At 42.1% G+C, this 16,501-nt stretch overlaps 7 non-coding genes across 7 annotated transcripts; all 7 read left to right on the top strand.

Annotated features, from left to right (window-relative positions):
- Positions 1–3,842: 3,842 nt before the first annotated feature.
- TRNAR-UCG (transfer RNA arginine (anticodon UCG)) lies at positions 3,843–3,915 on the top strand. Its single transcript has one exon. It is a non-coding gene; the product is annotated as a tRNA-Arg (tRNA).
- Positions 3,916–4,006: 91 nt separating this feature from the next.
- TRNAR-ACG (transfer RNA arginine (anticodon ACG)) lies at positions 4,007–4,079 on the top strand. The gene has a single exon. It is a non-coding gene; the product is annotated as a tRNA-Arg (tRNA).
- An 86-nt stretch (positions 4,080–4,165) lies between these two features.
- TRNAR-UCG (transfer RNA arginine (anticodon UCG)) lies at positions 4,166–4,238 on the top strand. Its single transcript has one exon. It is a non-coding gene; the product is annotated as a tRNA-Arg (tRNA).
- Positions 4,239–4,815: 577 nt separating this feature from the next.
- TRNAR-UCG (transfer RNA arginine (anticodon UCG)) lies at positions 4,816–4,888 on the top strand. The gene has a single exon. It is a non-coding gene; the product is annotated as a tRNA-Arg (tRNA).
- A 253-nt stretch (positions 4,889–5,141) lies between these two features.
- Positions 5,142–5,214, top strand: TRNAR-ACG (transfer RNA arginine (anticodon ACG)). Its single transcript has one exon. It is a non-coding gene; the product is annotated as a tRNA-Arg (tRNA).
- A 250-nt stretch (positions 5,215–5,464) lies between these two features.
- Positions 5,465–5,537, top strand: TRNAR-UCG (transfer RNA arginine (anticodon UCG)). Its single transcript has one exon. It is a non-coding gene; the product is annotated as a tRNA-Arg (tRNA).
- A 91-nt stretch (positions 5,538–5,628) lies between these two features.
- On the top strand, positions 5,629–5,701 carry TRNAR-ACG (transfer RNA arginine (anticodon ACG)). The gene has a single exon. It is a non-coding gene; the product is annotated as a tRNA-Arg (tRNA).
- Positions 5,702–16,501: the final 10,800 nt, after the last annotated feature.

The following is a 16,501-nucleotide window of genomic DNA, read 5'->3' as shown; positions in this document are numbered from 1 at the left end:
ACTCCGTAACTGGCCGTAAGTCGACTAATTCCAGAGTGTAATCGCTCGCGTATCGTATCAATTCGTAATAATTGTTGATAAAGATGCTGCGAATCTTTCCCGTATTCAACGCCATGCGACCCCAGAGAGAATTTAAATTAATTTTAGCGATATTACGCAGGGAAGGATTTGATTGAATATCCGCCACGGTCAGCGAGAGCTTTTCATTCTTATTTATATCGGCAATATACGCCTCTTTTTGCAGAGGCGTTTGCGCATGAGCGGGAAATCCGGAATTCTTCACTTTCAAGGCAATAAAATCAGTCATGTACTGGGCGAAGAAGTATTCCGTTTTTGGATAATGGTAAACCTCAAATATATCGAGGAGTTTATAACCATGCTCCATAGCGGCATAGACTTCTACCGTTGGCCAGACTGATTCGAAAGCTCGTTCATTAACAGTGTGATCGCAGATTTCCGCTCGCAATTCTAGACACGTGCGACAGAGGGCGTAGGCTAATTTACCACCACTGCGAAAAGGAATTAAGGGGATGTGGAGATCTTGAGGGGCCAGCAGACGACAACTCATAACGCCAAAATACCAGCCTGGCGATTTGTCAAAATCTCTGTTATAGATTATGGGGTGGCCGCTAGGGTACGGACAATCGCGACAAACTTTCGGGTACAAAGAAATAATATCCTTGTAGAAAATTTTCTCCTCACCTTGCACGTGGCAGTTAAGAACAAAATTTTCCGTTCGTCCCCCATAGAGAGCGCTACGAGCGGATATTTGAGGTCGAAAAGTTAAACTCTTGCAGAAAGCCTTTGCTTCGGCGTTTTCTTTTAAAAGCTTAGCAAATTGACACTCGAAGATGGAGGTATATTCATACCCAACCATCTTCTCTTTAATAAACAGCTCTCTATCTAGCGTCCGCTCGTACAGAAACCTGTTGCTGGCTTTGAGTTGGGTATTGTAGGCATTAAGTTTTTGGCATGGACAACCGTGAAAGTAGCAACCGTGAAAATCGTAGATTTTGGGCGGAGTTTGACTGTAGCCATCGACTAAATAGCGACCCACGCGATACTCGACCCCGTAGCTTAAAGCCGTTCGCAATTTTATATCCTCCGTTTTCTCCACCCAAGCGAGATATTTTAAGCTAATCTGACTGTGATTAAATTTTGCATTATAGCCGTTAGAAGGAACAATACCCATGCTGTAAGGTTTATAGTAATTGTTAAGATAGATAGTGGTTAGAGCACCCGCCAAAGTGATATTTTTTAAGCAAAAGGGGTCTAATTTTGTTAGGTCGACGTAAATTTTTCTAAAAGACTCGGACATCTTGAATGCAATATTTAATAAGCTCCTCTTTGATGTTAATGAACGAGCTTTCGAATCAGTCTGGCCAACGGTAGAAGTCTATGCCGCTATGGAGCATGGTTATAAACTCCTCGATATATTTGAGGTTTACCATTATCCAAAAACGGAATACTTCTTCGCCCAGTACATGACTGATTTTATTGCCTTGAAAGTGAAGAATTCCGGATTTCCCGCTCATGCGCAAACGCCTCTGCAAAAAGAGGCGTATATTGCCGATATAAATAAGAATGAAAAGCTCTCGCTGACCGTGGCGGATATTCAATCAAATCCTTCCCTGCGTAATATCGCTAAAATTAATTTAAATTCTCTCTGGGGTCGCATGGCGTTGAATACGGGAAAGATTCGCAGCATCTTTATCAACAATTATTACGAATTGATACGATACGCGAGCGATTACACTCTGGAATTAGTCGACTTACGGCCAGTTACGGAGTCGATCGCTCTCTTATCGTACAAACAAGCTTTGCATACGAATAATATTTGTCCCCTTAGGCATCTATCAAAGTAACTTCTTTTTAACCTTCGCTAAAGGTTTTTTTATATAACACGATCTCGTTTGAATTATTTAAAACACGCCAAACAACTTTTTTGCATACGAAAAAAACTTAGACCTCGGATAGATTTTGTAATTTCTATGTCTATATATCTAATTAACTTTTTGCTATTTATTGAATTTTAAGAATCTTGAAAGTATTGGCTAGACACTATTAGATTTGACCTCGCTACTTTTGTATATAAGCCCCGTGTTTCAAAATGAAAGTTATCAGTTGTTTTCTAAAGACTTCAACAGCACCTCTTTAAAATGTCTTTTTCCAACGCCTCTCGTTTGCCCTGCCTGCCGGTCATCAAAATCCATCCGGCAGCGCTTACTCCCCGTCGTACCACTCCCCAGTCGGCCGGACTGGACTTATATTGTCCAGTGGATATCGTAATTGACCCTCACGGTATCAAAATTGTGTCGACTGGGTTAGGCGTTATGCTGCCCGAGAACAGCTACGGCCGCGTTGTTGGCCGTAGCAGTTTAACAGCCCAAGGGCTGTTTGTCGCCGAGGGGACGATAGGTATGTTTATTAGTTATTTTATAATGCCCAAAAGTATAATATTTCTTAACAATAATAGACGCTGACTATCGCGGCCCGTTAAAAGTGGTCGTCGCAAATGTGGGGGAAACCCCCTACGTTGTCAAGCGGGGCGATCGTTTCGCCCAATTGATAGTTACGCCGGTTATATTGTTAAGACCGGTAGAAGTGGCGGTAAATATTTTTTAGTTTTTTAATTTAGAATTCAACTTGTAACATGTTTTTATGTTATTTCTAGACTTTGACCCCTACGTCACGCGGCAGTGGGGGGTTTGGGTCGACCGGCGTCTAGTAATTTTTTATTGGTGGTGGGTTTATTTTATGTAAATATTTTAGTTTTATATATTTTTGTTATTTTGTTTTAATGTTATTGTATAATATCTGTTATTAAAAATCTTTATTCGCATATTTGTATATTCTTTCCAGACTTATAATTATAGGCTTGTTTTTTTAGCTCCGCTTTAATTAACCTATCCAATGAAATTTATCTCTTTACTTACACCCCGCCTAATAAGCCAAGTAGGAACAAATCAACAATATCGCTTTCCTTGCTATTATATTACATATATATCACGTACTAGCTATTTAAATATCATTTGCTTTTGTAACCCGTCCAATATGCTATGCCTCTTTTTCTTTTTTGTTTACGGGTTGATAGTTAACGTTTTGTTAACTCTTTACGAAATCGAGCGGCGAAGCAGAAAACAGCTGGAAAATAAACCCCGACGTCCCTCCACAGATAACCCTTCCGAGTCCAATAACGATACGGGGTCAACGTGAAAAATGAACTCTTTAAAACATGTTTGTTTATCCTTGCTTATTGTTGATTATTTTGTAATATATATTTTGTATTTATTTATTACGCATATCTGTACATCTTATGAAAAGTAAAATATCTGGTGTATTAAAATCTGGCTGTTTTTCTTTATTAACTCTATGCCTACAATATGAAAGGTTGACGCCCATTACTAGACGATAGGGGACGACGCCCAGGTTGAATATAGGTTTAGTTTTGGTTTAAGTTAAGAAGATGGTGTCATGGGGGTTGAAACTAACAGGCAGGAGCTCGGGCTAGTCCAGACTTGTCTGGGAAGTTTGGTTTGAGTTTGGTGGAGGGCGGCCATCTTGGGGTGGCGGCCATCTTGGATCTCTGCGAATCTGTATAGCTATCACTACTTATTAGAGTATAACGGAAGGGAAATTTATAATATTGCAATGCTTCTATAGCATTTTGATCAACCTATAGCGGGCTTGTGGCGCAATGAATTACGCGTGTGCCTACGGAGCAGAAGATTCCAGGTTCGAGTCCTGGCAAGCTCTATGTTTATTTTCGTAAAAGATATTTTATGCGTCATAAAGAATGCATAAATACAATGTTTGGAAATTTTATTTATAATACGAAGCTAGGGCTTGTGGCGTAATGGATAACGTGTCTGCCTTCGAAGCAGAAGATTCCGGGTTCGAGTCCTGGCAAGCTCGGTATTACCATTTAAAGATGATTATTAGAGTATAACGGTAGGGAAATTTATAATATTGCAATGCTTCAATAGCATTTTGATCAACCTCTAACGGGCTTGTGGCGCAATGGATAACGCGTCTGCCTACGGAGCAGAAGATTCCAGGTTCGAGTCCTGGCAAGCTCGTTGTTTATTTTCGTATAAGATCTTTTATGCGTCATAAATAATGCATCAAAACACTGTTTGGAAATTTTATTTATAATACGAAGCTAGGGCTTGTGGCGTAATGGATAACGTGTCTGCCTTCGAAGCAGAAGATTCCGGGTTCGAGTCCTGGCAAGCTCGGTATTACCATTTAAAGATGATTATTAGAGTATAACGGAAGCGAAATTTATAATATTGCAATGCTTCTATAGCATTTTGATCAACCTCTAACGGGCTTGTGGCGTTATGGATAACGCGTCTGCCTTCGAAGCAGAAGATTCCGGGTTAGAGTCCTGGCAAGCTCGGTATTACCATTTAAAGATGATTATTATAGTATAACGGAAGGGAAATTTATAATATTGCAATGCTTCTATAGCATTTTGATCAACCTATAGCGGGATTGTGGCGCAATGAATTACGCGTGTGCCTACGGAGCAGAAGATTCCAGGTTTGAGTCCTGGCAAGCTCTATGTTTATTTTCGTAAAAGATCTTTTATGCGTCATAAAGAATGCATAAATACAATGTTTGGAAATTTTATTTATAATACGAAGCTAGGGCTTCACGCGTAATGGGTAACGCGTCTGCCTTCGAAGCAGAAAATTCCAGGTTCGAGTCCTGGTAAGCTCGGTATTACCATTTGAAGATGATTATTAGAGTATAACGAAGGGAAATTTATAATATTGCAATGCTTCAATAGCATTTTTATCAAGCTCTAACGGGCTTGTGGTGCAATGGATAACGCGTCTGCCTTCGAAGCAGAAAATTCCAGGTTCGAGTCCTGGCAAGCTCGGTATTACCATTTAAAGATGATTATCAGAGTATAACGAAGGGAAATTTATAATATTGCAATGCTTCAATAGCATTTAGATCAACCACTAACGGGCTTGTGACGCAATGGATAACGCGTCTGCCTACGGAGCAGAAGATTCCACGTTCGAGTCCTGGCAAGCTCGGTATTACCATTTGAAGATGATTATTAGAGTATAACGAAGGGAAATATATAATATTGCAATGCTTCAATAGCATTTTGATCAACCTCTAACGGGCTTGTGGCGCAATGGATAACGCGTCTGCCTACGGAGCAGAAGATTCCGGGTTAAAGTCCTGGCAAGCTCGGTATTACCATTTAAAGATGATTATTAGAGTGTAACGGAAGGGAAATTTATAATATTGCAATGCTTCAATAGCATTTTGAAATACTTATAACGGGCTTGTGGCGCAATGGATAACACGTCTGCCTACGGAGCAGAAGATTCCAGGTTCGAGTCCTTGCAAGCTCTATGTTTATTTTCGTAAAAGATCTTTTATGCGTCATAAAGAATGCATAAATACAATGTTTGGAAATTTTATTTATAATACGAAGCTAGGGCTTGTGGCGTAATGGATAACGCGTCTGCCTTCGAAGCAGAAAATTCCAGGTTCGAGTCCTGGCAAGCTCGGTATTACAATTTAAAGATGATTATTAGAGTATAACGGAAGGGAAATTTATAATATTGCAATGCTTCAATAGCATTTTGATCAACCTCTAACGGGCTTGTGGCGCAATGGATAACGCGTCTGCCTACGGAGCAGAAGATTCCAGGTTCGAGTCCTGGCAAGCTCGTTGTTTATTTTCGTATAAGATCTTTTATGCGTCATAAAGAATGCATCAAAACACTGTTTGGAAATTTTATTTATAATACGAAGCTAGGGCTTGTGGCGTAATGGATAACGTGTCTGCCTTGATCGTTGTTAGCTTTCGTGGAGTGCGGTTGTTTCTTTTCGCTCTCCGTGTTTGTTGCGTTTTACGGTTTCCTTTTTCGGCGGTCCTTTCTCCGCCTTGTTAGTCGGATCCTTTGCGGCGTACTTTGTTGGTTGTTTTTGATTGTACGGAATTCGGCTTTCGCCCGCGAAGCCTCGGTCTCGAGGGTTTCCTTCGGGGAGTCCTCCATCATGGAGGCGCTTCGACGAAGCGTCTTCGTTGTTTGTATGGTGCAAACCACTGCTGTTGTTGTTGCTGCCGTTAAAAAATCATTTGGTCTTGATGCCATTTCGTCTGTGGTTCCTGGTAATGGAGGTTACTTTATTACGTTTTTGTCGGAGAAAGATGCTGAAGAGTGTGTCAAAGCTGGGGTGGAAATCATGGACGTCCTGTGTCCTGCTGAATCAGTCGTCTCGAGATCGGTAATTATTAAAATACATGGTTTGCCTGAATTCGTGTCCGATGATGCCGTGGTTGCGAAATTGGTCTCCCTTGGTTGCGAAATCAAGGGGAGGTCGTTTGGCGTAAATTTGATGGATTGTACCTTGGTGAGCGTTGCGTACGCGTGGTTTTGCCTAAGGGGGTTTCATCACTTCCGTACGGCTTGAAAATCGCGGATGTTCTCGGGCGCGAAACCTTTTATCGCGTTCGCCATGAGGCGCAAAATCGGGTTTGTAACGGGTGTCTCGCTGAAGGTCACATTTACAAAAGTTGTCCGCGTAATGTTTGTCGTCGGTGTGAGACACACGGTCATCTTGCCCGTGACTGCCCAGAGAAGATGGGTCAGGTAGCTATCGGTTCTGAACGCGATGTCGTGCTCCAGTCCGAAGTCTTTCCTGTCCGTGATGGGGCAGGCTTGCCCCCTGCTCTCATGTCCGATGGAGTTGCTGATGCGGAGATTCCTAATGTCACCGTTACCATTTCTGGCCATCATGGCCAGAATCTCAGTTCTAGTGAGGATATGCTCGTCGACGGTGACCCTGATGCGGAAGTTAACCCTTTTGAGTCAGAGGGGGGCGGCAATCGGGGAACTAAACATTCTCTTGGTTCCACCTCTGACTTGTCGCAGAAACGTCCCCAGTTCCTCAGGAAACCGAATCCGAATCTGGCCAACGCTCGTGGTTTACTCCGAATAAACCGCCGGACCCTTCACAGACAAAGTAGGTTGCATGGTTGTCAAAATAGCTACTTTAAATGTTCATGGTTTACGGGACGTGGGTAAGATGGCTTTATTAGTCGAATTCATTAAGGACATGGACATTGTTTTTTTACAAGAAACGCATTGGGATGCGTCGCATGTCGCTGCCTTTAAATTGTTATTTTTTGGTCAATTGTTTTTTTCTCACGATCTAGTGAGTGGCTTTCGGGGGGTTGCTATCTTGTTTACTAAAAAATTGGCTATACGGGTCTTGAATGTTACTCAAATAATTTCCGGTCGGGCTTTATTGGTTACTACCGAGTTTTTTGATGTAAGAACGTATTTTTTTAATGTTTACGCCCCCAACGCCGAGGGTGATCGGGTTCAGTTTTTTTGGAGATATCAGAAATTCTTTCCCGGACGGTAGAGTCGTGTTTGCGGGGGATTTAAATGATATTTGCAGTCGCCACCTGGATCGTTCGCCCTCGGGGGTGGGGTCCTTTGGTTTTCGGCCTACTAACGCTCAAGTTTTTAAGGATAGCCTAAGTTTGATTGACACTTACCGACTTAAACATGCTAATAATTGTGAATTTACGCGCTCGGGTTTTGTATTTGGTAAATTTATTCGTTCTCGCATTGACTACATTTTTGTTCGTAATTTTGACTCCCATAATGTCCGTCATTCCCTTATCCGACCTTGTCCTATTTCCGATCATGCCATGGTCATCACTCACATGGATTTCGAGGGCATCATTCGCGGTCCGGGGACTTGGTCTTTTAATGACTCCTTACTTGACGAAGCCGTTTTCGCGACGGCCGTACAGCGCGTCATCGCTCGCAGTCGGTCTACGCCGGAATGTCGCGATGACATTTTCCTTTGGTATGAAAATTTAAAGACTCGACTACGTGACTATGCTATTTTTTATGGTAAATCGCGTGCCAGAGATCAGCGGCAGACACGCGCGACGTTGGCCTCTCGGTTCGCGTCTCTCTCGGACCAGTTAATACAGACTCCCGCGGATCATCTCGAGAAGGAATTGTTTGACGTTCAGACTGCTTTACGGGACTATGACTTACGTGAGTTGCAGGGTGCGGTTGTTCGTTCAAATTTGGCGTGGCAGGATTTGGGGGAACAACCTTCCGGGTACTTTCTTAGTTTAGAACGGCACCGCCAATCCAGGCGGAGCCTGAAACATCTTCAGTTGGATGACGGTACCACCCTCGACGATAGCCTCCGCGTGCGGGGCGAAGTCTTCCGCTATTTTAGTGATCTCTACCGACGGGCTCCGAGCGATGATTCCGTTACGGATCACTTTACGTCCTTCGTCAAGGACCGTTTGACACCTGACGACAGGGATCTGTGTGACGGCCCTGTTACGTGGCCCGACCTTACCGCCGCCTTACGCGCGATGGCCGTTGGTCGTAGCCCTGGCACGGATGGGCTCACCGTCCGGTTTTGGCGGTTCGTCTTACCACTGATTAAGGACGAATTCTTGCGCCTTTTGATGGAAATCCATACCACGGGTCGGCTACCCCGGTCCATGACGCAGGGTATGGTGGTTTTATTGCCGAAGGAGGGGGACCCGTCGCTTCTTCGTAATTGGAGGCCGATTACGCTATTAAATACGGATCGAAAGCTCATTGCGAAGGTGTTTGCCTCTCGACTCTCGTTGATCGCGCCGTCCGTTATTTCACCTTGTCAAACGGGCGCTATTCGTGGGCGCGACGTGTCCACGACGACTCGGTACGTGAGCGATGTGATGTCTTACTTACATCTGAAAAACCAGCCCGGTATACTATTGAAGATGGACCTGACAAAAGCGTTTGATTGTGTGGACTGGACTTTTCTGCTTCGCACACTTGCTTCGTTTGGTTTTGGCCCCGTGTTAAACGAGCTCACTACCACTTTGTTTGACGTCACCTCCACTTGCGCCAACGCCGAGTGTCGAAAACAAATATGTCACTCTCAAAGCTGCTCGGAATTTGACACAAATTTCAGTGATCGAGTCGAGCGAAATTTACACGAAGCGTTGCCGCAGTTGGATCGAGAGAAAATTTTGGATCAATTTGAGACCGACCATGGCTGGCTCGAGGATCAAGAGGATATTTACGATTATTTTGTTAACAGTTTTGCCGATTTAAAAAACGCCCTGATATATGGTTATTAAAAACAAAATGTACTGATATATAGTATTTGTTTAACTGATATTGTTTTTATAAAATACCTTTGTGTGTATTAAATAAAGTTGTTTATTGGGAAACCATTTAGTCGTTATTTACACTTTTTAAGATATGGACGCTAAAATTAAAAAAATTTATTACGACGTGGCTAATCCGGCCGCTTATGGGTCGCTAGCGAGGTTACAAAAAGCTTTACCGCATGTGCCAGAAGCAAAATTAATCGCCTTCCTCGAAAAGCAACCCGCCTACACGAACCATCGCTTTAGACGCTTCCGATTCAAGACCAATCAAGTGTACGCCACGACCATTGATGATGTTTTTCAAGCTGATTTGTTGGATCTACCGAAATTAAAACGTTTTAATAAAAATGTCCGTTATGTTTTGTGCGTCATTGACGTCTTAAGCCGCTACGGATGGACAGTACCTCTTAAAAACAAAACATCTGGCGAGATTATCGAAAATTTTAAAAAAATATTTCGAGAGAGGATCCCTTTAAAAATATACACCGATTTTGGTGGAGAATTTAATTCGCGCAACTTTGGTTCCATTTTGAAACGTCACAATGTGCGAATACATTTTGCCCGGAGTCAGCATAAGGCTAGTCTAGCGGAACGTTTTATTAGAACAATCAAGGAACAAATTGCCCGGGTTATTACGGCCACAGGGAATAAAAATTACGTGAAATATTTACCTTTAATTAATCGAGCCTATAATGAACGGGTTCATTCGACAATTGGAATTGCGCCGGCTCATGTTAATATAGATAACGAATCAATTATTTGGAATAAACTGTACGGGAAATCAAACGGAATTAATCGATACGCACCGAGGCTTAAAGTTGGCGACTACGTGCGTCTTTCTATAGCAAGTCGAGTCTTTAGAAAAATTAGCTCGGGAGGGACGTTTACTGACGAGATATTTCGCATTGTTGACGTTATACCAAGGTCTCCACCCGTCTATCGCGTAGCGGATTTAAAAGGGGAGCAAATTTTGGGTGTTTTCTACGCCGCCGAATTACAAAAAGTCTCGTTACCTGAGACGGGACTTGTCAAAACTAAATTATGAACACTTCGCAAATAAACGCTCTTTTAACGTGCGACGAAAGAACACGACCCTACTATTTAGGATGCTTCCCAGTAGATAAACTCCCTCCACATCCTAGGAGACAGAAATTTTGCTTCATATTTAATAATGAAGCAGCTGGTCAGGCTGGAGAACATTGGATAGCGTGCTTTTCTAACAATGACACGGTGGAAATGTTTTGCACTTACGGAAATTCACCGCGATACTACAAAGTTAATTTAAAACGATACGGGAAACGAGTTGTTTACAATAAACAGCAAATTCAACATCCATTTTTTCAACTGTGCGGTCTGCATTGTAGTCTGTACCTAGCACTCCGCTGTGAGGGCGTGGCTAGACAGACGATATTAGACGCTATTTACGCTAATAACCTTAAACTTAACGACTATGTCGCTTTATTATATTTATCTCTACATTTAAAAAAACATGTACACAGATATTGTTCACAATAAAACAATTTTTTATTTGTCTTAATTTTACATTTTATTATTTAATATCACGCCATTTATGATGTCGACCCCTTCGTTCGTTAGATGGAACTACTGGGCCGAGATTTTGAAGTTCGTCTTTCTTTTTTCGAGGTTTTTTTTTGTTTTTTCTTTTTCTTTTGTTTAGCAGAGGCCGTTTCAAACAGGTTTTCCAAATCCGTTAAATTGTCCCCGTTTTCCTCCGCTAAATTCTCTTGTTCATCGGCGATTTCTTCTTGAAAAACGTCATCGGGATTTGCATAACCGTAAGCTCCTTCTTCTAGCTCCCTTTTTGGCGTGAAAAATGTCTGTTGCAAACGATTTGCCAAAACTTCGGCTTGCCGTTTCACCATATCGCCAACATAGGTCGGGCCATATTGCTGGTAGAATTCTTCCTGTGTTGGTGTCCTAACAGCCGCTTCGCTTTTAAAAACCTTTTGCCTAGGTTCGGTTTTATAACGACGAGGTGTGGTGAACGAGCTGTCAGGTGTGCTTGTTGTAGCTGATGACGCTGCATAGCTCGGCCATGACAATTGTTTTTTTCGCGGCGGCGTTTTAGCGGTGACCGGTAATGGCGGCGCGCTGGCGGTAGACATTGAAGGACTAACGACCTCAAATTTAGGTAAAGGAATTTGTTTCTCGATACTTAAATATTTCTTAAAAGCGTCTAAATATTTATATAATTTATCGTAAGCATTCAATGGCGATTTCAATATATCATCAATCTCTCGGTCCAAGGCGGAATGTTCTTGCGCCGCTGTTGAAGTTACAGCAGTGGACCATTTGTTTCATAGTTTAGCAGCTATGGCTTGGACAATTGAGGGCAGGATAGCTGCAAGCAACGTTGTAAGAAAGCCACCTGATTGCTGCAACAACAGCTTTTTTTTTGCTTTTCTGCGACAAGGTACTAGATCCGAGTTGTCTAATAATTTTCTTGTACTTTGCTAGCTTTTTCTTACGGTTTTTACTCAAATAAATGCCCCCGCCCTTTAAATTCTTACAAATTGTCTGAATGCTCTTTAATTGAGGCGCGCTACTATTGTTTAAGAGGGTTCGCCGTTGTTTACAGCTAGTTTGACGCAAACTTTGTAAATAAGGGACAAATTTGGCAAACTTTGTCGAAGGACGGGCTACTACGAAACGAGAGCGTTTTCCTGATCGACGTTTAACACGCGGCGCCATTATTCAAATGACAATTAAATTTAATCGACATAGACATACATAGGTGATTCGTGAGGTGGAACACGCGACCTTAATCGTAAATTTTCCGGAGTTTCTTGTTTCAAATCAATTAACAAATAGCTATAGGGTTCTTTAGTGGCTAGTCTGTACGCTTCCGTAATTCGTTTCGGGTTATCCGGACTTATTTGTTGCGCTAAATATCTAATTGAGGCAACATCTCGAGGATTTTTCATTATTATAAAATAGGAAGAGTTTTGGGAAATTATCCGCGATTGGCTACCTTTGGGAAACAGTTGCTGCGTAATAATAATGACCGTATATCCTAAGTGATGCGACGTTACGCACACTAAATCGGCAATATGAGTTTGCTTAAATAATTGGCTAGCTAAGTCGTCTAGTATCAAGTAGGAATCGCGATTCATTTCCCAAAAGTCCGTATCGGCCGTTGGCAATCCTTGAATAAATTGAATTCCCGGAATCAATTGTTTCAATTTTTCGTAGTTTGGCTGCCAAGCCGCGTAGCAATATATAACCTTTTTATACGGTGGGTCAAACATTAGCTGATGATTTTGTAATAAATTACTTAAAAGAAAACTCTTCCCCGCTTGCGTCGGCCCCACGATTAGAAACTGGGCAGGTGTTTGGAATTTTAAAGAATGCGAGACTGACTCGGTTGGATTCATTTTAAATAATAAACATTTTATTATTGTTCACATGCTATTTATATTAAAAAACAAAGATATATATTTAAAAAAACATTAATAATCAAAAAATTAAAACATTATAAACCCAAAAACCCCAAAAAACCCTTACATATTTAAACAGAATTAATAAGAACAATATAAACAAAAAAAACCCTTTTACCCAAAATCCCCTATTAATTGTTTTTTAAAAAAGTTTTTTCAAAGTTCGTTATCCGTTGCCGAAACCGTTGGGCATTCATGAAGTCAAAGTTCACGCGAGACTCGGAGGGTAGGATGTAGACACGCACTACAGAAGAAAACACGACGGATTGATGCGCACGCGCACTTTTTCGTTTCCCGACCGCTCGTTGTTGGTGGCTGGGCATGTTTGGACCAAAGGGTCGCAAACATCCTCGCCCTCGCTGGTCGGGAAGTCGGGAAACCCCTGACGCAGTGGTTTGTTGTTGCACGGCTTTTTTGGAAACCATCGGACACGATGGACTGTGCTTCCGATGTTCCCTCGATGGATGGTCCGTGCAACGCCACTGGTACAGGGCAATGCCGCAAAAGGCGCAGCGCGTCGTCTACGTTTCTACATCTGCAAGATAGAAACCGTCTTTGGCCAGGGCTTCGATAGGAACGCACGATTCCCACAAGCCCTCAAAAGTATGTCTCCGCCTAGCCTCGTAATTCATGCGAAAGAGATGTTGAAGCTGGTGTTGCCTCTTTGAAACCGTAAGGTCGACTGGTTGTCAAATCGGCGTTCAACAATCTCTTATTCGAGGTTTGGCGAAATCTTTTGGTGATTTTCACGGCCTCTAGCTGCAGCTTGTATTTATCCCGTTTAAAATTAACAGGGACATTGACTGTAACTTCCTTTTCCGGATTCATCGCCACACTTTCAAAGGTTTCAAAGTCAAGTTTTTCAAGATTTTCGCGGTTTAACGTTAAGCCTTTAATTTTCTTGACTTCTTTTCCTTTGCTAGTGCGAAACGAGTAAGTTTTGGCACCGGTACTACAAAAGGAAGTTATATAATCACCGCCGAGTTCGTCCGCCCAGCAGCCAATATGGTTGCCAGTTGGAATGTCAAACTTTCCCGGTAGATGGCGGTAGATTATGGAGTCGGTGTCACAATACAAAGCTGAGCGGTCCAATTGAAGCAGCATCTATTTCAATTCGAGTCGCCCGTAGCAAGAAACAAAGCTCCCCACAATAGCCGACCCCAGTTTGTAGTCTAGAATGTAATCGCTTTTGGCTTTGTACGATAAGAGAGCGATCGACTCCGTAACTGGCCGTAAGTCGACTAATTCCAGAGTGTAATCGCTCGCGTATCGTATCAATTCGTAATAATTGTTGATAAAGATGCTGCGAATCTTTCCCGTATTCAACGCCATGCGACCCCAGAGAGAATTTAAATTAATTTTAGCGATATTACGCAGGGAAGGATTTGATTGAATATCCGCCACGGTCAGCGAGAGCTTTTCATTCTTATTTATATCGGCAATATACGCCTCTTTTTGCAGAGGCGTTTGCGCATGAGCGGGAAATCCGGAATTCTTCACTTTCAAGGCAATAAAATCAGTCATGTACTGGGCGAAGAAGTATTCCGTTTTTGGATAATGGTAAACCTCAAATATATCGAGGAGTTTATAACCATGCTCCATAGCGGCATAGACTTCTACCGTTGGCCAGACTGATTCGAAAGCTCGTTCATTAACAGTGTGATCGCAGATTTCCGCTCGCAATTCTAGACACGTGCGACAGAGGGCGTAGGCTAATTTACCACCACTGCGAAAAGGAATTAAGGGGATGTGGAGATCTTGAGGGGCCAGCAGACGACAACTCATAACGCCAAAATACCAGCCTGGCGATTTGTCAAAATCTCTGTTATAGATTATGGGGTGGCCGCTAGGGTACGGACAATCGCGACAAACTTTCGGGTACAAAGAAATAATATCCTTGTAGAAAATTTTCTCCTCACCTTGCACGTGGCAGTTAAGAACAAAATTTTCCGTTCGTCCCCCATAGAGAGCGCTACGAGCGGATATTTGAGGTCGAAAAGTTAAACTCTTGCAGAAAGCCTTTGCTTCGGCGTTTTCTTTTAAAAGCTTAGCAAATTGACACTCGAAGATGGAGGTATATTCATACCCAACCATCTTCTCTTTAATAAACAGCTCTCTATCTAGCGTCCGCTCGTACAGAAACCTGTTGCTGGCTTTGAGTTGGGTATTGTAGGCATTAAGTTTTTGGCATGGACAACCGTGAAAGTAGCAACCGTGAAAATCGTAGATTTTGGGCGGAGTTTGACTGTAGCCATCGACTAAATAGCGACCCACGCGATACTCGACCCCGTAGCTTAAAGCCGTTCGCAATTTTATATCCTCCGTTTTCTCCACCCAAGCGAGATATTTTAAGCTAATCTGACTGTGATTAAATTTTGCATTATAGCCGTTAGAAGGAACAATACCCATGCTGTAAGGTTTATAGTAATTGTTAAGATAGATAGTGGTTAGAGCACCCGCCAAAGTGATATTTTTTAAGCAAAAGGGGTCTAATTTTGTTAGGTCGACGTAAATTTTTCTAAAAGACTCGGACATCTTGAATGCAATATTTAATAAGCTCCTCTTTGATGTTGTAAATAGATCCTTCCATTGACGTGTACCAAGTATGAAAATCCTTATAATCATTGGCCTTCATTTGAGCCACGTTAAAGTACGAAGCTTCAGGGATGACGCCAATGTAATTAAGATTTTCTTCGGTATGAAAATCGAATGGAAAGAATCCTTTCGCCACATCGCCGAGGCTAAACATGCTGGTGAAATTACGCAAAGGTTGACTAATATAATTAAAGCTATCGAGAAATCTAATTTGAGGCCCCTCGAGATGAATCATGAGAATTTTACTGCCGTCAAAAATAACGGCAGGGGTGACGTGTCTATGAACTAAAGCATTGAGAATTAAGAAGTTATCAAAAGCTTTCGCGTAATGAGCTACGACTTGCGTGTTAGTAAAGCGCGGCTGATACGTTTTACGCTTCTGTCCAGTCAAAACTACCTGCTCTACGCTGAATAAATAATTTAAAAATTGCTCGACGCAATTGGCGCCGTAAAAAATTTTAGTTTCAAAGCCAGCTTCAGTTTCAACGTCGCAAACTAATAAAATGGGGACGTGGATATTATTTCTAAGAATAGTCTCAATGTCGTAATAAATAAACCGCGAGGGTTTCATTTTGGTTTCCAAAGGCATAACAAAATGTTCACCTGGCGGATGAACTATTTTACATTGAGAGCATTCGGGATTGCAGTCGTGATCCTCGCCCATCAGCCGCCCGCATTCTAAACATCGTTTTTGACTCGTGCAGGTGCCATTAAGTAAATGAGTTTCGTAGCAGGGGCCCGGGAAAAAGTAGCGGTGACATTCGTCGCAACGTTTTAAAACGTCCTCCTTGGTTAAATGAAAAGCTTCTCCTTGACACCGAAAACATATATAGGGTTTTGTATCCTCGGGGCATTTATGCTCTTTTAACAATTCGTATTTGTAAAAAGATTTTAGGCATAAATCGCAAGAGATACAACCCCCCATCATGCCGTGCCAAGTTTTCGCAGGGTGGATATGGTCGCCAATTTTTAATAGATAAATAAATTTAGGAGCTTGGGGTCCTTTGAAAAATATGGTAAAATTATTCGCAGCATCAACGATTACGATCCGATAATGGGGAGCTAAATAATTTTGAAATTTTTGAATATCCTCTAGAGTAACGTAACCCTCGGGGACGCCGGCTTTTCGGTGCAAGATTTTTGCAATATTACCCACAAGGGTGCTATTACGTTTCATTTTGTCAAAATTGTTCTGGTTAAAGGGCGGACCTTGCTTATTTTGTTGATAAAAATGGCGATCGGCCATCTCTTTACCCAGAACTAAACTTCG

This window comes from Phalangium opilio, unplaced genomic scaffold (assembly GCF_054372755.1).
Source record: "Phalangium opilio isolate 3A_F unplaced genomic scaffold, DU_Popi_V2 ptg000037l_1, whole genome shotgun sequence".
NCBI lineage: Eukaryota > Metazoa > Arthropoda > Arachnida > Opiliones > Phalangiidae > Phalangium > Phalangium opilio.
Note: the sequence above shows the minus strand (reverse complement) of the source record. Positions and strands in the feature narration are given on the sequence as shown.